Source organism: Apium graveolens, chromosome 6 (assembly GCF_009905375.1).
Source record: "Apium graveolens cultivar Ventura chromosome 6, ASM990537v1, whole genome shotgun sequence".
Classification (NCBI taxonomy): domain Eukaryota; kingdom Viridiplantae; phylum Streptophyta; class Magnoliopsida; order Apiales; family Apiaceae; genus Apium; species Apium graveolens.
The window spans coordinates 75,851,974-75,877,005 of record NC_133652.1 but is presented as its reverse complement, the minus strand read 5'-3'; positions in this window follow the sequence as shown (position 1 = coordinate 75,877,005).

Here is a 25,032-nt window from a genome sequence, read left to right as displayed (position 1 = left end):
GTAATACAATCACTCTTAGGACTGAGAGAGGATAGTGCATTGAGTGAGAGGCTGGGTTGCTCCCAGGAAAAAGGAGAGGAAAAGAGTGAATCTCAGCAATCCATTCATTCAGGATTGGCAAAAGTGAGTGAGAGGAGTCCCACCTTAGTAGGTGAAGGTGAGGGTGTGAGGGTGGGGAGCCAGGGTGAGACCCTGATGCAACAAAAGAGAGAATATGAGAGAAAGGCAGGTACTAGAGAAATAAGGACGGAACCAGCCATTGCTAGTGAGTCAATGATTGTGGATGATGCTGAAAAGGAAAGACAATTTCAGGAACATTACAAAGCTGTAATTGATAATATTTCCTTGGATGCTGACACTTTTACTCACCCTGTTTCAGCCTATCAACTGTTGGCTGCTCAGGGCAATGTGGAGGCAGAGCAGACTTTGAATTTAGTGCACACCACAGAATCTCTTCAAAGAGATAAAGCTGCTGTGAACAGAATGCCTTCTCAAGCTGGAGAGCCATCTGAAGAATTTGGAGTAAATTCTGATGATGATGACTCTGGTTCTTTGGATGGAAGTATGAACTTAGGGGGAGCTGAAGGCCCAAGTTCTGCTTTAAGTTTACCTAAATGGGCATGGGCAAAGGAATTTTCACCAGGGCAATTTGAGGTGTCTTTGGTAAAACAAATAATAGCTATTCAATAGGCCCTTCAGGAAGCTTCTGATGCTGGTACCAAGGTTGTTCTTCAAGCTCACCTAGACTCTTTACATTTAATGAAGATCCAACACTCAAGACAGAATCTCAGTGTGGATGAATTGAAAAAGGATATAGCTGACTTAAAGACATATAACTCTGAGAATCTGGATTCAATAATGCCATATGGTACCATGCATGATCTATTACTAAGATTAAGGAGAGAATCAGATTCTGACAAGAAGATAGCCAAGCTGGAGAACAGAGTTCAGGTTATTGAGAATTCAGTGGCTCTACTTCTTCAAAATCAACAGACTCAGACAAATCTTCTTATGCAACTGGCTAAAGCACAAGGCCTAACTCCTCCACTTGATGATAACAAAAAGGGGGAGAGAGAATCAAGTAAGGGGGAGAAAGGACCAACTGAGGGGGAGAAACTTCTAGTTCAAATCAGCAAAGTAATTGTACCTTCAATTACTATCTCCAAGCCACCAGTTGCAGATGGTATAGATCTTATAAATGCAGCAGCAAATTTGAAAGATGCTGATAAAGGAGAGTTGACTCTGATCAACTGGAAAAAGATTGATGAGGAAATACAGAAAAAGTTTCAATTAGTCAAGGAACCAGATCTGTCAGCCATCCATCACTCTCATGTCAAGCCAATCAATGTGAATGAGATGAGCATGAACTATCTGGAGAAAGGACAATCTTCCTGCATCAAGACTACAAAGGTTGAGATAATTCTTAAACCAAGGGCAAACTATCCAAAGTTATCTTTGAAGAACCCTATGGATTCTGTGTATGAGACACCCAAGCCTGATGAAATGAAGCTTCTGTCAAGATCTATTCTCCTCTACAAAGATCCAGCTGATTCAGCCTCAAGAAAGAGAATTGCAAAGATATTCAGAAATGGGAAGGAAATTTGTGTGATAGCTGGACATCCACAATTTTCTCATGCAAAGGAAGAAGAAAAAGCCAGATTGAAGCAGGAAAAGAGGCAAGCTGCTCTAGATGCAAAGAAGTCTAAACAAAAGAAAGAACAGTTTGCTATCTTGGCCAAACTACAGGCTGTGAATTCTTCTCAACAAATTCCCTCTCAACCATCTCAAGCTACTGAATCAGAGAAGAAGATTGAAGAACAGAAGAAATCCCCAAGAAAGAAAGAACTGGCTAAAAGAACAAAAAGAAAGTTGGATGTTGTTGACAAGGAATTGGAAGATCAATTTCCAAAGGAATCCACTCCAGCTGAAACTCAAGCATCAAAGCCCTCTGTGGTATTTGAAGACATAAGGGTGGTGGACCCCTACAGGAACATACATGGAGAGCCTATTGTACCAAAGGATGAGCCAATAGAGTGGGATAAATTACCAATTCTTGACTTCAACTTGCCAATTCTTACTAAGCCAAGAAGGACAAAATCAAGGGCAGTCAAGAAAGTGAAGCTGTCATCTCTCAAATCCAAGTCAGTAGTCAAAGCTCAACCCAAGGTCAACAGGGGAGACTACTTGTACTTGTGTGACATCAAAGAATTCTTAGATCTAAACCTTTATCTGGAGGAGCTCGATGAGGTAAGGGCAATTGATGCATACAGAAACCTACCTGAAAGGTTGGTGTTCAAGTACAAAGGGGGAAGGAAGATTCAGTGGCCTCTTCACAGGATACTTCAAGAAAGCCAAGCTGTGTTGATCAAAGTCTATTCATCCTTCAAGAAAAACTTTGGGTTCAATGTAACTGCAAGAAGATTAGTATTGAAGAAGATTGAAGAGCTGAGGAGTGTTAGAACCAAAGATGCACTACCCAAAACTCTTATCATCCCATACACAGGGAGAAGAGTGCATCTAAGGCCCTACTGGCTGATGGAATTCGTGGATGACAAGGGTGTGAGAAGATTCTTCAGATTAGAAGACCAATTGAGTATCTCTAGCAATGTGACTCTCTTGGAAATGCAAGAAATGTTAGATCTCTCAGAATCTGATGAATTAGAATTCCACAGACAGCTCCAGAATCAAATTGAAGAAAACAACAGAAAGCTTGGAAGAAGATCCAGACCTTCAAGAAACTAGAAAAATCTGCTCAGACTAGAGGAGCATCTTGAACTGACTGTGAGCCAAACCTTGTACATTTTTGTTTAAATTGAAGCACTTTCAGTTTTATCTACTTATCTTTAAAGATATATGCTTAGGATGTTTTGTTATCGTCAAGTATCTCTTAATTTATGGCTACAATTCCAGTAGACATAAATTGGGGGAGATTGTTGTGAATATGTTGTGTACTTGATGATTACCTAAACAAAACATCTAAGTAGATTTTACTTAGTAAAATAATGTCGCACTCGACGGATAAGAATTATAGTCCCGACGGATAACTCATTATAGTCCCGACGGATGATTAACTTATTATCCATCGAGTAAGTAGCTTATGTAATAATAAGTTTGTAGCACAGTGTTGTATGCACCTTTGTATAGAATCTGTAGTAGCATATAAGTCATGTTGACTTTAACTAGATATGCAGAATAGGTTGATTAACTGTACATAAGCAATGTCTTGTAATTCTGTATAAGTGAAATGAAGTCAAGTGCCAAAATAGCTACCAACGGATGATTAACAAAGCTTCGACGGATGACCAAAATGACTATCAACGGATGTTTAACATAGCAGTCGACGGATGATCAATTAAATCATCGACGGATGATCTGAAAGTCGACAGATGATCACATCAAGATTCAAACATCAGTTGAACAGTGAAAGCTGACACACAGCCGTTGAATTGGATACAAATACACTGTGGAAGCCCATTAACTGGGTAATAGAGGACGAAAAGCAGCAAAGATCAAGACTGTTAGATTTTATATTTGTTCAGTTCTTTTGACTTTGTAATCTTGGTAATATATAAACCAAGAGAGTAGCAAATAGAAAAATAACTGAGATAGCTAAGAAACAACAACAGAGAAATCTTTGTAAGCACTATCTTTAACATTTCCTGTGTTCTTAGCAGTTCTATTTTGTAAGCAGCTGTGAGCATTTCTGCACACAGAGTCCTCTCGATATATTATATATATCTCTGGTGGAATTGTTTAAATCCACCAGAAAGTTTTTGAAGACTCTTGTTTTTAATTACTTATGTTTTGATTCATTCAAGTTTACATTCCGCATTGTGCTAATCAAAACAAATATATCCATAATCGAGTTGAACATTTTATATCAAGAAAAAGGTTCAAGAATTCCATTCAACCCCCTTTCTGTAATTCTTGCTATATTGTTAAGGGACTAACTGGGGTCTGTGATATGGAATTATTGGATTATTGAGTTAATACAGGTTACACATGATTGAAGGATTGCGTGACGACCCAGATTCCTGACCCCGGATTTGGGGGCGTTATAGAAATGGTATCAGAGCCTTAAGTTATAGTATTTAGAGACGAGAGTGTTAGGATTTTGTCTAGATGCGAGTTTGCGTAAGAGCTCATATAGAGTTCATCATTGGACTACCGGATGTAGCCCAATGGGTAGGTGAGGATAAGTGTATATTTGAGGTATTAGAGTATGACTAATAGAACGATTAGAGATTATCAGAATGATGAGGAGAAAAATTAGAATCATATTTGATTTGGCAAGGATGTGGATGTAGAACTTGGAGCTGAGTCCCCAGAGCATTTGGGGTAAAGATGATATTACCAACACCATATGTAATTTTTGATAACACGAGCCTTGTTACTCGTAGTTCTTTATAGGTTGCCCGTGAAGGGGCATCACATGTGAGGACCATGAAGTCTAATTATTAGTATACAGTTGAGGTTATTGGCCCAAACTAGTTGACATTGTCATTTTACCAAGGAGGATGTGAATATTGTATTAATCACGAGTTCACCAGAGATAGTGTCCAATATACCCTTAAGGATATTTTCTATTAAGGAAGATTTGAATGTTATATAAGAATGTTAACGCAAGATGACTACACTACATGATATTATTAGTGTGCTTAACATGTAATATTTTCGATACGAATTTCATTTCGGTAAATCTATAAAACCCATATTTTCGAGAAACGGGATATTTTTATTAAACTATTATATTATCTTCTCATAATACGTGTAACCAAAGCGTTGAGACTAAGTCTGTATTTATAAAATGTATGGATTTGGATAATTAACCTAAAACCGGTACCGATTTGGATCAGTTTTATCAAATAAATGTAATATTTTATATCCGGTATGATCCAACGGGGTACCAATATTCCGTAAATAAAAATAGCCTTTACTGTATTTTATTTTGTACATAAAATCATTTACAGTCAGTTAAATATATAATTTTCACAAAAAATACAGTATATTCATAGTGTTCTTCATAATCAAACCTAGATTTGAAGGCGTTCGCGATATACGATTCTGGAGTTCCAGTAACCGAATCGAAGGTCTTGAAGAGTACTTTCAGAATCTGTGATCCATACACCTGCAGAATCAAAGGTTATTTTTCTATGATTTTTATTATTTTGAATTATTTTTGGATTAAAATATGAATTTTTCTTCTTGATGTTGTTTGTGTGATTTGATGCTTGCATGTTGTATGTGGCGCCCTCCAAACCCGGGTCAGAAGTTTGTGGTCCACACACACACCTTATTTATAACCTGCTTATAACAATAATAAAGATAATAATAATAATAATAATATGCAGTGACCCTACTTACCAACTACCAAGGACCGCAACAGGCTAAAGTATGCACACAAGCCAAACACACCTACTTATATTACAAACGTTCAAATCCCAACTATTCCAAACTCATAACTGAGTATTAAACATTATTACAAACTTTTACTAACTGAAATTATCCTAAAAGAAGCCTACTAGCTTAGCTCGATCAACCTGAACCCCTAGCTCTCGCGCTGGACTGGGGATCCTCGGTACCAACCGGTTCCTTCTTAACTGGAAAAGAACATAAACAATATCGCACAAATGAGCTAACTAGCTCAGCAAGTCACAATGACAAAACTGAGAATAATGATCATCAGGTAAATATTATTATGATATCAAGTGAACAATGGATTATGATTTAGAATTGGATATTTTATTTTCATGTTAAAATCCAAGGTTAGGATGCTGATTAGTCACGCACTAACCCCGAGTAAAGCACAGAGCACTGCTCTAACTACTGGATCCAAGGCACACATTGGCCTAACTTGACCATTATATGGTCTGACCACGAATCTGGTCCACAATTTTATAAAAACAATCCAATTCTACCATAATAATAGAATAAGCAGTAATAAACAATAAACAGGATCATTAACAACATTGGACGTTCAATAATGAAAATAGTTTCAATCTGTATAAAGATCCATATGGCATTTTCAAAGCTTGGCTGTTAGGTAATGAAAGAATTGGATAACAAAGGAATCAACATTTCAGGGTTCTAAGGATTTGGTCTTTCAAAGCATAAGATACAATGGTTTGATTGTGTAAGCAATCTGGTTCAGTGTTTGATATTTAGTTTGTATGTATTTGTGGAGTGGTATCGTATATTTAGGGTTCATATTTGGGTATACAACAATTGATGGTCTAAAAAGAATCAGGTTTACGGCTCAAGATCAAGAACTGAAATCAAGGTTTAGGGTTCAGTGCTTCAAAGCACTTGCAATATAAAACAGGAATATCAATCACGACAATATCTCGAGAAAGTTCAGAATACTTTCCTGGTACTAGCTTACTACACTGCACTTGCTCTCAATCACCACTGTTTTACTCCTCGACTATCTGTTTTCCTTTCCTACACCTTGCCTCTTCTGCTCACATATCATAAGCATCTATCAATAATTAACTCATACGATTCTATTCGACACATACTTCCATCTACCCTTCGTTTAACCCAAATCCGATTAACGGATTGAAAGTTACGCAATAAACAAGTAAATATCGAATACACAGACCGACAGTTCACCAATAAGTCACATATAACACATAGCACGTCACATAATCAATAATATATTATTTATAAATAAATCTTGGGTCATAAACAAGCTTTCTGGTATTTAAAATGATTTTTAAAATATTTTTCCGAATTAAAACGGGTCGTTGGATCAATTTCAGAATAATAAACAGGGTTCGGTTGGCCAATTCTGGCTTCAAAACAATTTCATAATAATTATCGAGCCTTGAAAACAATTTAAAATAATATTTTAAAGGTCGAAACTATTTTTCGGAATTTTTAAATCATTTTTAAATAATTAAATCTAATTAAATAATTAATTAAAATCAATTAATAATTAAATCAATTAATCAATTAATTTTTAAATTAATTGACTAATTAATCAATTAAAAATTAACTAAAATTAATTAACTAATTAATTCAGATTTAATTTTGAATTAAAAATAATTTTTGGAATTAAAATTATAATTTTTGGAATTTTCAGAAATTAAAATCGAATTTTTATAATAAAAATAAATAGGAAATATGATTTTTAATTATTTTTAAAACAGGAATCCAAAATTTGCAAGTTCTGGAAACCTCAGGGACCTAACTGTTTCGTTTTTAAAACCTCAGGGACTGAAATGCAATTTTGCAAAGTTCACCGTCGAACTTCGCCGGAAAATACCCTGTCTCGCCGGAGAAGGCGATCTAGGTACAGTCACACCACCACAAGCTCCAGAATTAAACTACATATCACCAGGAATCTATACATGCAATCAAAACACATCAATAACCCCAGACTTGGCCGGAAATTGGCCAAGAACATCGCCGGTTTCCGGCGAACATCGCAAATCTTCAAAACACAACTCCCTTCGATTCAGACATCCTTTGTTAACGAGCTATATACCAATCGATTGCAAATTTCATAAGGAACATAATCCACTATAAATCAATAGCTAATAACCCCTAACTCAAAAAGCCCCAAATTTCAATTGAAAACATTCATACGGGTTATAAACCCTAATTTCAAAATTCGAAAATCAAACTCAATTTTGAACATGTTATTGAACTCCAAATCAGACGTATGACATATGAAAATCATCAGGAAAACAAGCTCTACAACATGTAATCATCAAATCATACAAACAATTATCCGAACAAAAATTCGTATTTTTAATAAAAAAAATCGAAAATAATTAAATTTTCAGAAAATAAACCTTGATTTCTGCAGTGATTTGGAACACAGAATCTGATAGAACACCTCAAGACCTTTGGATTGAGTACTCGAGCTTTGAAAACAGAGATCAATAACACCTTCGTTTTGCTGTTTGATTCTTGGAAGATTATATGAATATAGGGTTTTTCTCTGGAAAATTATATAATTACCTGTCTGCAAATGATTTTGATACGAAATAAGATACGGGAAAAGGCTATTTATAATTACGGAAAATTAGTATCCCGTTGGATCATTCCGGATATAAAACGGTACGTTTATTTATAAAAACTGATCCAACCGATATCGGTTTTCGGGACAGTTATCCAAATCAGTACAATTTGTACTGCGATCTTGGTCTCAGCGTCTAGTTACACGTACTACGAGGTGATAATTGGGATAGTTTAATAAAAAGCTCCCGTTTATCGAAAATACGAGTTTTATTGATTTACCGAAACGAATATTGTATCGAAAATGTTGCGCCGGGACCCGCGCATGACAAACCGTACGCCGAATTGAAAAAGCCGAAACATGGAATATGCTCGAAATATTACAATTTGGTTAGGAAGGAGTTCTCGGAAGAGTTTCGGGTTCCAAAAACGTAACAACGGATGACGTCGGTTGGTTCCCGTTTTTATAAAATAGATTTTAAATACCCGGAAAAAGATTTTATAAATTTCATATGATCCTTATAAATCCATAAATCAACATAAAAATAATTAGGAAGATATGACAATTATCTATATTTTATTTTGGACATATAAAAATTAAAATACTCAATTAATAATATTTTTAAACATCCAAACACATTTAACACTTAACAATTAATTCACAGAATGGATACTAAACACATATATTAATTATTTATTAACAAAAATAATTACACGATATATCCCGGATATTACATTCTCCCCCCTTAAATGGATTCTGTCCTCAGAATCTCCTAAGAAAACAAATGAGGGTACTTTTCTCTCATATCACTTTCTAACTCCCAGGTTGACTCTTCAACCTTTGGGTTTTTCATAACACTCTTACTAGCTTCACCACTTTATTTCTCAATACCTTTTCTCTTTTCTCTAAAATCTCTATTGGACTCTCTACATATGACAAATCTGCCTGAAGCTCTATTGGCTCATATTCTATTACATGCCTGGAGTCTGGATTATATTTCTTAAGCATTGATACGTGAAAAACATTGTGAATGTGCTCCATGTGCGGAGGTAATGCCAACTCGTAAGCTACTTTGCCAACACACTTTAGAATCTCAAAAGGTCCGACATATCTTGGACTCAGCTTTCCTTTCTTTCCAAACCTCGTTAGTCCTTTCCACGGTGATACTTTCAGTAATACCAAGTTTCCTTCTTCAAATTCCATGTCTTTCCTTGACTGGTCTGCATATTTCCTTTGACGGTCTTGTGCTGCTGTCAATCTTTTATGGATTACTTCAACAACTTCCTTTGTCTGCTGCACCAATTCAGGTCCAAGTATTTTACGTTCTCCTACTTCGTCCCAATGCACTGGAGATCTGCATTTGCGTCCCAATACTGGCATGATAACTGTTGTTATAAGCAAACTCTACCAGAGGTAAATGCTCATCCCAACTTCCTTTAAAATCAATAGCACAAACACGCAATATGTCCTCGATTGTCTGGATCGTTCTTTCACTTTGGCCGTCCGTCTGGGGGTGATAAGCCGTACTCATATTCAATCTCGTTCCCAAACATTCTTGAAAACTTTTCCAAAATCTTGAGTTAAATCTTGGGTCTCGATCAGATACGATAGATACAGGAACTCCATGATGAACTACAATTTCCTTTAGGTACATATGGACCAACTTGTCGAGTGAAAATCTTTTATTTATAGGCAGAAAATGAGCTGACTTGGTAAGTCTATCCACTATAACCCAAATGGCATCATGATTAGCCCTTGTCCTTGGTAATCCAACTATGATATCCATGGTAATATGTTCCCACTTCCACTCTGGAATCTCCAATGGCTGTAGCAATCCACTTGGTCTTTGATGTTCGGTTTTAACTCTCTGACATGTATAACATCTGCTAACCCATTCCGCAATTTCTCTCTTCATATTTGGCCACCAATAATTCTCTTTTAAATCGATGTACATCTTGGTACTTCCTGGATGGATTGAATACCTTGAATTATGAGCTTCCTGTAAAATTTCATTCTTCAGCTCTGTCACCGGTGGAATCCAAATTCTTGAAGAAAACCTAAGAATACCTTGATCATCCTTCTGCGTGCACAATTCCTCACCTACCAAACGATTTATATCTTGATCCATTACATCTTCCTGACACTTCTTTATTTTCTCTAGCAACTCCGGCTGAAAAGTCATACTGTACATTTTTGCTTCATTAGGCCTACAAACTTTAATCTTCAATTCCAGTTTATGAAATTCCTTATATATCTCTTCAGGTACTGATAACACATTTAACTTTTCCTTCTGACTTAACGCGTCTGCTACAACGTTCGCTTTACCGGGATGATAATTAATCGAGCAGTCGTAATCCTTGATCAATTCTAACCATCTCATTTTCCTCATATTAAGTTCCTTCTGTGTGAATATGTACTTTAAGCTTTTATGATCCGTGAAAATCTCGCACTTTTCTCCATACAGATAATGTCTCCAAATCTTCAAGGCGAAAACTATGGCTGCTAGCTCCAAATCATAAGTAGGATACTTCTATTCGTATGGTTTCAATTGTCATGACGCATACGCAATCACCTTATCGTGCTGCATTAGAACACATCCTAGTCCTTTCTGAGAAGCATCGCTATAAATCACGAAATTCCCTTGATCGTCTGGAAGAGACAAAACAGGTGCCGTGATTAATCTTCGCTTTAATTCCTGAAAAATTTCTTCGCATTTGTCGTTCCATATAAATTTTTCATTCTTTCGTGTAAGCTTTGTTAATGGTATTGCAATCCTTGAAAAATTTTGAACAAATCGACGAAAATATCCGGCTAATCCCAAGAAACTTCTTACCTCGATGGGTGTTCTCGGTCTTTCCCAATTTGTAATTGCCTCGATCTTTACTGGGTCCACTTTGATCCCTTCATTACTGACTATGTGTCCTAAGAACTGAACCTCCTGTAACCAAAACTCACACTTCGAGAATTTAACATATAATTTCTTTTTCCTTAAAATCTCCAAAGCTGTTCTCAAATGTTCCGCATGATCCTCTTCCGTTGTTGAATAAATTAAAATATCGTCTATAAACACAACTTGTCCAGATACTCCTTGAAAATTCTATTCATCAGGTCCATAAATGCTGTCGGGGCATTGGTCAATCTAAAAGACATCACTAAAAATTCATAATGTCCATACCTTGTTCTGAAAGCTGTCTTTGGTATATCTTCTGGCTTGATCTTCAGTTGATGATATCCCGATCTTAAATCAATCTTGGAAAAGTACTTGGCTCCCTTCAGTTGATCAAACAGATCGTCAATTCTGGGTAACGGATACTTGTTCTTGATTGTAAGCTTGTTGAGTTCCCTATAGTCGATGCACAGTCTCATGCTTCTATCTTTCTTCTTGACAAATAATACCGGGGCTCCCCACGGGGATACACTGGGTCTGATTACTCCTTTCTCTAACAGCTCTTGCAATTGCTTCGCTAGCTCTTTCATCTCAACAGGCGCCATTCTATACGAGGCCTTGGATACTGGTTCTGTTCCAGGTGCTAAGTCGATTGCAAACTCAATTCATTCACGTCTGGAAATTCATTCACTACTGGAATATCTTCAAGTTTTGCTGGCTCCTGACTTCTGTCAATCACATATGCTACGAAATGCTCGCATCCTTGTCGTAATAACTTCTTGGCTTGAATCATCGTTAAGAACTTCTTTACTTGTTTCTGACCCTTGAACGTTACTATTCTTTCTTCTGGTGTTTTCACCATTACCTTCTTATTTCGACAATCTATCTGGGCATCGTGCTTAGATAACCAATCCATCCCTAATATAACGTCAAACTCCCCTAACTTAAATGGTATCAAATCTGCACAAAATTTACTACCAGAAATCTCAATCTCACAACTCCCACAAACTTGATTAACAGATATTCGTTCTTGATTTGCCAATTCCACAATCATTATTTCATTTAAATACTCAACTGGACAATTTAACTTACTAACAAAATCTTGGGAAACAAACGATCGAGTTGCTCCCGAGTCTATTAACACTTTGGCACATAAAGAATTCACATTAAGCATACCTGCCACGACATCCGTATCCTGGATAGCATCCTTCACAGACATGTCAAAAACTCTAGCCCTTGGAGTCTCATTCACTGCTGGGGTAGATCCCATAATCCTCAATGCATTACTGACTGGGGCTGGTGTCTTGCAATCCCTGGCTATATGTCCCGGTTTCCCATATTTAAAGCACGTAAATCCAATGGCTGGAACCTTCACTGCTGGATTCCGGATAGGCTGATCCTTATATGTTGGCTCTCTTGCTGGCTGATTTCGGCACTCCCTTGAATAGTGCCCTTTCTGATTGCACTTGAAACAAACTACATTCAACTTATTACAAACTCCCCCATGCTTCTTCCCACATACTTGATAATCTGGAAAAGTTAATCTCAACTGATTTGGCTGATTCGCATTAACTGGACGGTTGCCCTGGCTTCCGTCGCTTGCATTTTGTCTCCTGAAATTAAAATTCCTCCCTGGATGAAACTTGCCCTTCTTAAAATTCGGAAACTTCCCTGGTTGTGACTGACCTTCATTCCCTTCAAATTTCCTTTTCTTGCATTCCTTTTCCTTCTGGGACATCTCACTCTCTGTCTCTGCGATCATAGCCTTCTGTACCACTCCTGCATAGGTATCCAACTCAAAAATGGCTACCTTCCCTCTGATCCATGGTTTCAAACCTTGCTGGAATCTTTTAGCTTTCTTCCTGTTAGTATCCACATACGACGGCACATACCTTGACAATTCCTCAAACTTACTCTCATAATCTGCCACCGATATATTCCCTTGCTTTAATTCTAAAAACTTCAGCTCCATCTGATCTTGGACAAACTGAGGAAAATACTTTTCTAAAAACAATTCCTTAAACCTCTCCCAAGTAACAACATCTGTACCTTCCAATGTCTTCAACATCTCCCACCAATAGGTGGCCTCATTCTTCAGATAGTAACTTGCAAACTCAACCTTCTGCTCTTCCTTTACTTTCACTAAGGCAAATGCCTTCTCTATTTCCTTTAACCAAACATTTGCTTCAATCGGCTCTAAAGAACCCTTGAATTCTGGTGGGTTTATTGCCTGAAAAGTTTTGAAAGTTACCTGGGGATTGGTCGGTCTTTGTTGTTATTGTGCCAGGTGAACTGTTTGTTGGGCCAAAATTTGGAGAATCTGGGCTATTGCTGGGTCTATGGGTCCTGGGTTCACATTCGGATTTGTATCATCTTGGTTGTTATTGTTGTTGGTTTCTTCATTCTGGGTGTTGGTGCGGGTATTTCTTCTGGGAGGCATTTTTCAGTAAAGAATCAAACAACTTATTTAGCTTTTAAACCAAATTCTTTGTAGAAAAGAAAAGTCTTGTAAAACAGAAATATCTCCTTTTTGAAAACAGTTATAACTAGGTAAATTGCATGCTTCTTTACAGAATATAAACAGTTATGAAAAACAGGGTACATGGTATCACAGGGGTATAACTGGTGCAATAAATAAGGTAAAGTAAAACAGGTGCAATAAAATGAATGACAATACTGGAAAGGAAAGGTGCTGATATATATAGATCCAAAAGTTTTAGGTAGTACAAACGTAAAGACGCTTCAGAAGTAAAAGCAAAAGGGTACAACAACCTACTCACTAGTCAGCATAACTAGTCTATAAATACAACTCAAAAGTCTACTGATACACACTACACACTACTGTACATACTATACAACCATCACAAAACTGCCCAGCATCTCTGGATCTCTAACTCATGGCAAGTCTGGACCTCCAATCTCCCCAAGCTCCTCTAGAAACCACTTAGCCCACTCCACTAGGAAATCAGGGGTGATGTCCTCATGTTTAGCTGTTAGGGCGAAAATATGCGCTAATAATACATGCAAGTATACGCGTTCGCAAGTAATATAGAATACTTTCTAGTTCATTCCCACAGAGACTCAGACTAATTATTGTTCAATTAAACTCACTCACCAATGTATGATTACTTCTCAATGTTAAGACACTAACACTTAGAATTATTGACTAAATATTAACTATAATTAACTACTTAATTAATCACTTAATTAACACTTTGAATTAACAATATTAAAACACTCATGAGATCACAACTTCATTACTACTTCCTTGAATAGTTATTGTTATTACCCTTAGCATGCAACAGTGATGATATTAATCGAATAACACGAAACTGATAAAAGACAACTTTCATTGTACTAATACCATTCTACCAAATATCCATAATTAAGATAGAAGTTAAATAGGCATCAATTATGTTGAGTCCCTATATATCTACAGAAATTGACAACATAATGATTTAAGCACAAGTTATTCCTTTTGATTACACAGGACGAATAAAACGGTAAGAGTTACCCACTAATCATGCACATTATACATGAACCTATGCTAGCATGGCAAGTTCTAAATCTCGAGATCCACCGTCGCTTTACAAGAGATTAACACCCTATCTTATATGTTCGCGACGCACATAAGACGAATACGCACAACCAATACTAGATATCAACAATCATCACACACTAAGGTATTCAACAACTAACTAAAGAATTCCATAGTAAATCTGTTACGACCCCATGATCACGATTAGCCCATGATAGCACTTATCGTCATCATGGGTTCATATGAAAACATGATAAACAAACACACGAGAATAATAACTAAACTAATTTTATTAAACCAGAGTACATCACAAGAGTAATAGGTTGAAAAGCAAGAAAACTAGCATCCAACGTTACAACGAAATAAAGAATCACAAGAAAATATGCTTCCTCTTCATTGCGGTGTGCTAAAACGGTCTTCTTCCTTATCTCCTTCGCTCCTTGCTTAATACAACGATCCAACCTTGTGAAAACGTCTCTCAAATCTACTTATATAATAGTCCCATAAAACTCAGATTACATAGAAGTTGGAAGCCAAACAGAAGTAGAAGTCTAAAATAATTTATCAAAATTCCCGACTCTGCGCGGCCGCTCAGCATAGCTGAGCGGGCGCTCAGCCTTCTGCGCGGCCGCTCAGCATAGCTGAGCGGGCGCTCAGGACCCTACTGGAAAATTCCTGAGTTTGCTCCGTTTCTTCGCTGCAATCTGCCCCTTTCTTTCCTCTCGCAATGCTTAACACATGCCAAGGCTTATTCTTGATGATTACTCCTCCGAAATGCAACTCATACCCTGAAATGCACAAACACTAGAAAAACGCATCAAATATACAAAATACTTGACTTCAAGACACCCATTTAAGCTATTTTAAGACGTTCTAAGTGGTATAAAATGTTATCACACCCCCAAACTTAAATCGATGCTTGTCCTGAAGCGTCACAGACTCAAAAACAAATAAAAATATGCATGAATGCGATTTATATGAAATGCAGCGATCCCCCTTACTACGACCAATCCAACCAACTTACAACATCTCAACAAATGCAATTAGGCGACTAAAGATCAATCAAATCATACAAACGAACATACAGCAAGAAACGTGGTGTGTGCAGATGCTTACAGATATGCTTCAGAACTAGACCAATTATTATGACTCAACTTTCATCAAGGCAATCACATGATTATACACGGAATAAAAATTCTAGGCACAAAGTGACTTATAACACTACAAGAATGATAGAGCTTATTACGGAATCATGTTTTTTATTCATAACAACAATAATGCTTATTTGACCGTGCAATGAGTGAGGTCCACAAAAGACTTATACAATGATATCCATGTAGCGAGCGTTAGGTTAGCGGATCCCAGACCTTAAAAGCCTTAGGTCACTAGGCACAAAGTCCCCTAAGAACTTAATAACTCGAATACCAAAGAGCCCACTCGTGATCAATTATGCATAAAAACATACTTCTTTTTTTCTTCTTTTTCTATTTTTTTTCTCTTTTTTTTTCAAAATTTCTGAGCAAGTGCGTTTCGCTCCATCTTGCTCAACCCTAGACTACTCGCATAACATGCGAGCCGGCTACTAGCCATTTGACGCCTAACCACAACTAGCAACAAATTCCATTTTTACTCCATTTTTTTTCTTTTTCATGCCTTTATCACTAAGAACCTATTATCAAATTCTAAGCATAATAAATAGATTAACCTCGAAAATAATCAGATCATAACAACAATCTAATCCTTACGCATTCTCTAAGACTTAGTGAAAATACAAATGCTTCTAGCATGTATATCAACCTACATGACTCAACATCACTTTAATGCCATCACTACACTCGCATCAACATCACAAATCAATCGGTAAATCATCGCAAAAGGGATCATGGCATATGCATGAGCTACATGACATGATAAACAAATAAAGCTATAAATAAATTAATAAAAACTATATGGCAAAAATTATGCAACTATATGAACTAAACTATCATGAATATGCAGCTATATGACACACACACAAAATATTCCTTAACTACCACCCCCAAACTTAAAATCTTCACTGTCCCCAGTGAAGGTAGTAGAAAGGAACACAGGGTATACCTACTCGGAGTCATCATCATCATCACCCTCAGTGGGTGGAGTATCAGGTGGCGGGTATGCAGAGTCCTCACCAAAAACTGGCCAATGGATGTCAGCTCCAAGGCCCCGAAAAGCAATCCCGAACGCAAGGGTGAGCTCCTGAGCAAACCTGCTCTGCGACTCGTACATGGCATCCATCCGCCGTGACAGCCTCCTATACCGGGCATCAGCCATCCCAGCACCCTCCTGAGCTCTCGAAGAACCAGCCTCATCATGCCTAGGCCTAGCCATAGTAGCACCTCGTGCTGGACGCCCTCCTGGAAGACGATAACCCAGCCCATGCTCCTCGGGCTCACCACCGGTCCACTCCTGCATCCCATTCAGAGTCCCAGAATCAATCGGAGCGGTCGGCAACTACAACTGCTCATGAGACGGCCAGTTCACTCTCACTGCTAGGCAAAGCTTCATGACCGTGGATGCATAAGGGATGTTCATGTGCTTAGATCCCCTCAAAAACTTCAGAATTCCTTGGTAGATAAACTCACCAAGGTCCACATAGTACTCCTCATTCAAAATTCCCCACAACAATTGTGCTCTCTCAACTGTGACCTCATGTGCATGCGAAGAAGGCAGAATATTATCACAAATAAATGCATTCCATGCACGGGCATACCTGTTCATAGCGATCGCCGGGAAGTGACGATACTCATTAGTTCCTGTCTTGAAGGTCCAAACTGTGCCCGGCCTACAGAGAGTAGCACAAATCAAATCCAAGTCGAAATCCTCAGCAGTCTTCTCATTCCAGTTCTCCTCCTCGGGCTTCCTCTCTCACTGCCCAATCACACAGCGAATCGCCGCTGGGTGATAATCAACCGTTAGCCCTCGGACCACAGAAAACCCATTCTTCTCAGCCTTCGCGTTCGCATAGAACTCGCGAACCACGCTTATCGGTACTGCTTCAGGTGACTCACAGAAAGCTATCCACCCCTTCTCTGCAATCATTGGTAGCAACTCACCATCCCTCCCCGATAGTAAAAACCCCCTCTCCTTCAGAATCGGCTTCCCCAAAAGCCTAGTGTACTCCTCCTCCGTAGCTCTGTCATTCAACCGAGGCCTCGCAGCAGTACCCCTCGATGAATCAGCAGTAGGGATTGTGCTGCTGCTATCAATAGTCCTTGCTCTCTTGGGTGCCATTGAATCTGAATAAAAGTGCTTGAAAATAGTGTTTTTGTGTTTGGGAGAGAGTATGAGTGTAGAAAGTGTGTGGGAGATGTATGGGATAGGTGTATGTATATATAGAGTATGTATTAGGTTAAAATTAGATTAGGAGTGGGTTTGAGGGATAAAATCATGGGGTAATGGGAAAAGAAATCGTGGATAATGGGGCTGTAATTTATTTTTTTGATTTTTTGATTTTTTTTTGGATTTGTTTTATGAACTTAAAAAAATTCTCACAGTCGACCCCTGAGCGGTCACTCAGCAAAGCTGAGTGGTCGCTCAGCTTGCTGAGCGGTCGCTCAACGGAGCTGAACGGGCGCTCAGGGGGTCTCTGGAAAAAAAATTTTCGAGCCTGGTTTTTTTGATTTTTTTTTGTGGTTTTGAATAGGTTATTAACTTCTAAGGGTTCTTATAACAACAAATCATGGGTTGCCTCCCACGCAGCGCTTCTTTTTCGTCATTAGCTTGACTTTGCGTACCTTCCTCAAGTTGACAATAAAATGGCACTAACCACTTCTCGGTTTGCCGTGTCCCCATAGTAGTGCTTCAAACGCTGACCATTAACCTTGAATGCTTGGTCCAGATCATTCTCAACAATCTCCACCGCTCCATGTGGAAACACAGTTTTGACAATAAAAGGTCCAGACCACCTTGATTTCAACTTCCCAGGAAAAAGTCGGAGACGAGAGTTGAATAAGAGAACTTGTTCCCCCAGCATGAATAACTTAGGATGTAGCTTCCTATCGTGCCACCTCTTCACCTTTTCCTTGTACATTTTGTTATTCTCATATGCTTGAAGTCGAAATTCATCAAGTTCATTAAGCTGAAGCATTCTCTTCTTACCAGATGCATCTAAATCCAGGTTCAACTTTTTCAACGCCCAATAGGCCTTATGCTCAAGCTCCGCAGGTAAATGACATCCCTTACCATACACTAGTTGAAACGGGGACATACCAGGTGGAGTTTTGTATGCTGTTCTGTAAGCGAAAACAGCTTCATCAAGCTTTAAAGACCAATCCTTCCTTGACGGACAAACAACCTTCTCTAGAATGCGCTTGATCTCTCTGTTAGACACTTCCGCTTGACCATTTGTTTGCGGATGATAGGCAGTAGCAACTCGATGATTCACATTATAACACTGCATCATAGAAGTGAACTTACGGTTGCAGAAATGCGACCCTTCATCACTTATGATTACCCGAGGCGTTCCAAACCTTGTGAAAATCTGCTTATGAAGAAAATTCAACACTGCCTTTGCATCATTTATCGGTAGAGCTTTGACTTCTACCCATTTTGAGACATAATCGACTGCCAGCAAGATGTACTGATTATTGCAGGATGAGACAAAAGGCCCCATGAAATCGATTCCCCAAACATCAAAGACCTCGACTTCAAGCATCACATTTAACGGCATCTCATCCTTTCTCGTCAAATTTCCCACTCTTTGGCAATGATCACACCTTAAAACAAACTAATGAGCATCCTTAAACAAAGTAGGCCAGAAAAAACCTGCTTGCAGAATACGAGCTGCCGTCTTCTCACCACCATAGTGTCCACCATAAACTGTGGAGTGGCAGTCTCGTAATATCCCCTCCGTCTCACAGAACGGGATACATTACCTGATGATCTGGTCAGCTCCCTGTCTAAACAAATATGGTTCATCCCACATATACCAGTTCACCTCATGCAAAAACTTCTTCTTTTGAGCTGAGGTCAAATTAGGAGGCATTATATTGCTGACAAGATAGTTTATAATATCTGCAAACCATGGCTCTTCCTCCTGAACTGCGAATAACTGCTCATCCGGAAAAGATTCGTTGATCAATGTCTTATCCTGTGAAGTAGACTCAGGATTCTCCAATCTAGAGAGATGGTCAACTACTTGATTCTCAGTACCTTTTCGATCCTTAATCTTTAACTCAAATTCCTGAAGTAAGAGCACCCAACGAATGAGTCTCGGCTTCGAATCCTTCTTGGAAACCAAATAGCAAATGGCCGCATGATCAGTGAATACTGTCACTTTTGTCCCAAGCAGATAAGATCGAAATTTCTCGAAACCAAAGACTATAGCCAAGAGCTCCTTCTCAGTAGTGGTGTAGTTCATTTGGGCCCCATTTAAGGTCTTACTAGCAGAGTAGACCACATGAAAGATATTATTTTTATGCTGCCCAAGAACTGCACCTACCGCATAATCACTCACATCACACATCATCTCAAATGGCTATGTCCAATCCGGTGCTGTAATAATTGGTGCAGTGATTAAACTCTTCTTGAGAGTCTCGAATGCCGTCAAACATTCATCATCAAATTTGAAAGGCACATCTTTTGTCAAGCAAGTTGCACAACGGCTTAAATATCTTTGAAAAGTCCCTGATGAACCGCCGATAAAAACCCGTATGACCAAGAAAACTACGGATTCCTTTCACAGAAATAGGTGGTGGAAGATTTTCAATGACTCCCACCTTGGCTTTATCCACCTCAAGACCCTTTCTAGAGACCTTATGCCCAAGAATAATGCCTTCACGCACCATAAAATGACATTTCTCCCAATTGAGCACCAAATTAGTTTCCACACACCTTTTGAGCACGGCACGAAGATTATTCAAACATTCATCATACGAATGTCCAAAGACAGAGAAGTCGTCCATGAACACCTCAACATTATTCCCAATCATGTCAGAGAATATAACCATCATACATCTCTAAAAAGTGGTCGGTGCACCACATAACCCAAACGAAACTCTGCGAAAAGCAAACGTGCCAAATGGACAAGTGAAGGTAGTCTTTTCCTGATCCTCTGGTGCAATACAAATCTGATTATACCCTGAGTAGCCATCCAGAAGACAATAATACTCATGACCAGCCAACCTGTCAAGCATCTGATCAATAAATGGAAGAGGGAAGTGATCCTTCCTCGTGGCCTTGTTCAACTTTCGGTAATCCATGCATACTCTCCATCCTGTAACTGTTCGAGTGGGGATGAGCTCATTCTTCTCATTTGCTACCACAGTGATACCTCCTTTCTTAGGCACACATTGTACGGGGCTCACCCAAGAACTGTCAGAAATAGGATAAATGATGCATGCATCCAGCCATTTCAGAATTTCTTTCTTCACCACCTCCTTCATGATAGGATTAAGTCTGCGCTGCTGCTCAACAGTTGGCTTACTACCCTCCTCTAGCAGAATCTTATGCATACAATATGAAGGGCTTATCCCTTTTATGTCTGCTATGGTCCATCCAATAGCTGATTTGAATTCTCTCAAAATCCTTAAGAGCTTGTCTTCCTCACTACCTGAAAGGTCAGATGCAATAATAACAGGTAAAGTAGATGCATCACCTAAAAAAACATACCTCAAGTGTTCAGGTAATGGCTTGAGCTCCAAGGTAGGTGCTTCCTCAATTGATAGTTTGAGCTTTCCTTCAGCATTCTTGAGGTCAGAAGTACCAAGAGATTCAAACGGCATGTCCAGCTTTCGCCTCCAGGGAGAAGCATTCAGATATTGTAATTGCTCGTTGCCATCTTCATCATCACTGTCAAAATCCCCCACTAAGGCCTTTTCTAATGCATCATACATTAGCATATGATCGAGTTCTGAAGTAACTGCAGAATTAATCACATCCACTTTTAAGCACTCCTCATCTTCTGCAGAGAATTTCATTGCTTTGAATATATTGAGGGTCACATCCTGATCCTGCACCCGCATAGTAAGTTCACCTTTCTGCACATCTATCAAGGTACGGCCAGTAGCCAAGAAAGGTCTTCCCAAGATTATGGGAATCTTCTTATCTTCCTCGAAATCCAGAATAACAAAGTCTGCAGGAAAGAAGAGCTTATCCACCTTGACTAGCACATCCTCCAATATGCCCCTTGGGTAAGTAATAGAACGATCAGCCAATTATAGAGACATGTAGGTGGGTTTTGGATCAGGCAAATCCAACTTTTTAAAGATCGACAACGGCATCAGATTGATGCTTGCTCCCAAATCACAAAGGCACTTGTCAAACGACAACTTGCCAATGGTGCAAGGAATGGTGAAGCTACCTGGATCTTTAAGCTTTGGAGGTAACTTTTGCTGCAGCACAGCGCTGCATTCTTCCGTTAGAGCAACGGTCTCAAGGTCATCCAGTTTCACCTTCCTTGAAAGAATACTCTTCATAAACTTCGCATAACTAGGCATTTGCTCCAGAGCCTCGGCGAAAGGTATATTGATGTGAAGTTTCTTGAACACCTCCAGAAACTTACTGTAACGACCGAGGAATTATGCTTGTACTATATTATGATACTGATAAATTATGTGTATTATTATGTGATTAAATGTGTTAAGTTGTTAAACCCTAACTGCTATGTGCTATGTGTTGGCTGTTTTGATCCAAACGTGTTTTGGATATTTATTGAGCGTTTTATCGTCAGTTGTATATATTATATCAAAACCTGTACAGCTCAAAACTATGTTTTAAAAGCCCATAGTTCAAACAAAATCATTGGCTCTATTTTATTAAAAATGCCCTATACCATATCGCTATTCTGAACCCCTAGACGTTATACAAATTGACCTTTTTCGCGAAAAACGACTTTTCCGGACCCCTTCGGGTACCAAAAACCCCACAAAAATTATATTTTTATTTTTATATGATCATGAAATTATCATATATCATTTTTCTTTGTATTTTTGTAATTTTCACAATTTTTGGAAATTTTTAGTATTTATTTTGTATTTATTGGATATTTAAAAATTCAATATTAATACCCAAAAATTATAAAAATTGGGGCCAAATATTTTTATTAGGAGTATAATTAGACCCTTAATTTTACTTAGGGGTATTATTTTCATAAATATAAATACCTGATTTATTAGTAATTAAATCAGTTAATTATACAGAAAAATCAGAAAATAAAAAGAAAAAGAAAAAGGAATTAGGGTTAGGGTTTCTGTGAAGAACAGGGCAGGAGGATCAATCGCGATTTTGAAGGTGATTCCGACAACCAAATCGAGCGTGTAAGTAGTCAAATTGAAGCTGGTGATTCATAGTTTCTGTTTATGTGATTATTTTTGTTGATTGTTGAGTTGATTTTAATTTCGTGTTTTCGGGTTTAATTCTTGAATTCGGGTTTGATTCTCTGTGTGTTGTTTGATGTTATTGTTGTTGGAGATGAGTAGATCGTTGTTGTGCGAGTCGAATGGTACCGGATTCGTGGTGTTTGGCTTTGGTTTCGTGCTCGTCGGAAAAACGGCGACGCCGCCGTCGTTCTTCATCTCCGGCTGTGTTCGACGAAGACGAAGAAGGAAGGAAGGGGGACGTCGTTGTGATGCTGTGCCTCAGAAACGCAGAAGGAACGAACTGAATCGAGCGTTTCGTCTCGCCGGAAATTTCCGCCGGCGTCGGATTATGGGATTGCAGGGCGGTGTTCTTCCCGACCCGATCGGGTTGGGGACGACCCGGTTGCAACCCGGTTTCGACCCGGGTTCAATCCTAAAAACCCTAAATCCTGTTATGTTTTTGTGTTTCTGAATAAAATAATTAATTATTTATATTTTAGTAATTAAAAATCAGTTTTAATAATTCTAAAAATTAATTAAAAATTAGTTTGATATTCTGAAAAATAGTATTTATAATTTCTGAATTATTTTATTAAATTATAAATTTGAATTTATTTATTTAATTAATTATTTAACTATTTATCTAATTGTTTATTAATTATCTAATTAATTAATAATTGGGTAATTAATTAATAATTAGGTAATTAATTAGTAAATAAGGATTAGAAATAATTAAGTGAGGTAATTAATAATCTAATAATTAGTTAATAGTGCGAATAATGATTCGATAATTAGAATTATTATTCGAGCGTTAGTTATTCGAATAATATTGTGATAATTATTCGTATCGTATAATAGTTATCGGTAATTATCTGTTAAGCGAGTCGTATGAGTTTCAATAATAATAGAATAGTTCGGTAATTAGGCGAGAATCGCGAGTAGCTCGTAGTTATACGAGTGATTAATCGTTAAGTTGGTCTATAATTCGAGTAATTCGTAGTTATTTGATAAATAGCGTATCGGTTAATTAAATCGATTGATTATTTGTAAATAATCGATCTGATCGAACAAGTAATAATAATTTGTAATAAATAATAATAATAATTCCTAATAATTAGGGATTAATTATTTTAAAATACAATAATTATTAATTAATTATTTAAAAATATAATTAAGGATTGTTTAATTATAATTAATTATTTATAATTAATTAAATCTTGTTTAATTCATAATAATTCAACCGTTAGTCCGATTTGAGCGAAACGAAGACCCCTAGACTCAGAAAAATGAGACGAATCCAATAAAAATAGTTGTAAGTTATAATTTCTTCCGAAAGAAAGTGGTTTGGTGATAATTGATAGTTCGTAGGTCCTAGTAGGAGTATAATTGAGCCGAATAAATCCCGAAAAATTATAATAAAATCAGATAAGACTAGTAATGCAGGTATAAGCCTAGAATTGATTCTAAAAATAATTATAAATCTAGAAATTTATTTATGTGCTACGTGCTTTATGTGATTATGTGAACCTATGTGCTGTATAAATGTATGTGTATATATACGAGTCAGATAGAAACGCATGGGTTGACTGATAAGGTTGCGTGTTATCAATTCAAGATACACGTATATAGTAAGTTATCTAAATGCCTATCTTTCCATGATTTGTTCAGTGTTAGCAAGGCCAAGCAAGCTAGGGTCAGAAGGCGGTGAGTTAAACCAGGTTAAGTACGCGCAAGGCAAGTTTTTCTTCTATTCTAAATTCAGAATAATGATTTATATTTCTTTTCTATCGTATCAGTTATCTTTGATAATCATTGTTCATATACACTATTACCCATTTATTATCGCTTGATTCCAATTTCATTTCAATTCTTGATTTACCCAATTTATTGAATTCCCTGTTCATATTTCAATTCCTTTACCCTTGTTACATATACTCTGGTATATCCTGGTGTTGGGATATATCAATAGCATTCCGATTGTTCCGGATGTTAAGCCTTGGACTGGATGGTTACTATACGGGCTGGGTTTTACCCAGACCATTATTTAATAGGCCATAGTTGCCTGAGTACTCCTTATGTTGGTTGGGTCTATGCAGTTGGGTATAGATCCGCACTATATTCTGACTGATCAGCAGGTTATAGTGCATATGTTGGTTCTTGTTTCCAGTCTTGTTCATTTGGTACTCGCCAGCATTGGCAAATTACTATTCTATACAGATTCAGATGGTTGTTCCGACCAGCAGCTTATTGTTTCACTCATTTCTCTTTCTTTATACTATATATATTGTTGCAGGCTTGTTGAGCA